The sequence below is a fragment of the Neophocaena asiaeorientalis genome, unplaced genomic scaffold (assembly GCF_003031525.2).
Source record: "Neophocaena asiaeorientalis asiaeorientalis breed wild unplaced genomic scaffold, Neophocaena_asiaeorientalis_V1.1 scaffold767, whole genome shotgun sequence".
Lineage (NCBI taxonomy): Eukaryota > Metazoa > Chordata > Mammalia > Artiodactyla > Phocoenidae > Neophocaena > Neophocaena asiaeorientalis.
The window spans coordinates 96,120-96,867 of NW_020174139.1; positions in this window are offsets into that span (position 1 = coordinate 96,120).

Genomic DNA, 748 nt, shown 5'->3' on the forward strand with positions numbered 1-748 from the left:
GCCCAACTGACCCTTGAAGGCCCCAGGACATGCGCCCTCTGGCTCCCAAGGACCTCTGGGTCCAGTGACCACGTGTGTCTGCATGTGTGCACGTGTGTGTGGGCAGGCGTGTGTGCCTAGGTGCATATGCGTGTGTACATCTGAGGGATCTAACGACAGAGCAGAAGCCGCCCAGATCAGAGTGGGGTAGCCTGGCAACCCCCAGAAGCCCAGCCCTGGCTCCTGACACCTGGGGGTGCCAAGGCCCCCGTCCGCCCACCTGCCCCAGGGTGCTCACCCGAGTCCCGCCCTTCATGGATCCCTCTGTCCAGGCCTCAGGAGCCTACGTGGACCGACAGATAGACAGACGGATGGACGGAGAGCAGCGCCTTCCTTCCTTCCTTCCTCGGTCCGCTCCTTTCTCCTCGGGGCCGGGGTTGGGGTCTGAGCTCCCCGAGGTGGTCATTAAGCTCCTCACACGGCGCCCGCCGAGGTTTGCAGCAATGATGTTTAATACTTCTGGAATGATTAGGAATCTGAGAACAGACCGTGGGCGGCTATGCTGGGCTCCGGGCCCCGGGAGCTGGGCCCCGCCTCCCCGTAGGGGTCCCTGCCTGGGTGGGAGGAGTGGGCGGCGCGGCAGGCCCTGACCGGCAGGCGGGCGGAGGCGGGCAGCCCAGGCGGCAGCCGGAGCTTCCAGAATGGCACAGCAGTGGGCCCGTGGAGAGACTTCAAGGACCGGAGGGTTGACACGCTCGGCTGGGCGGGC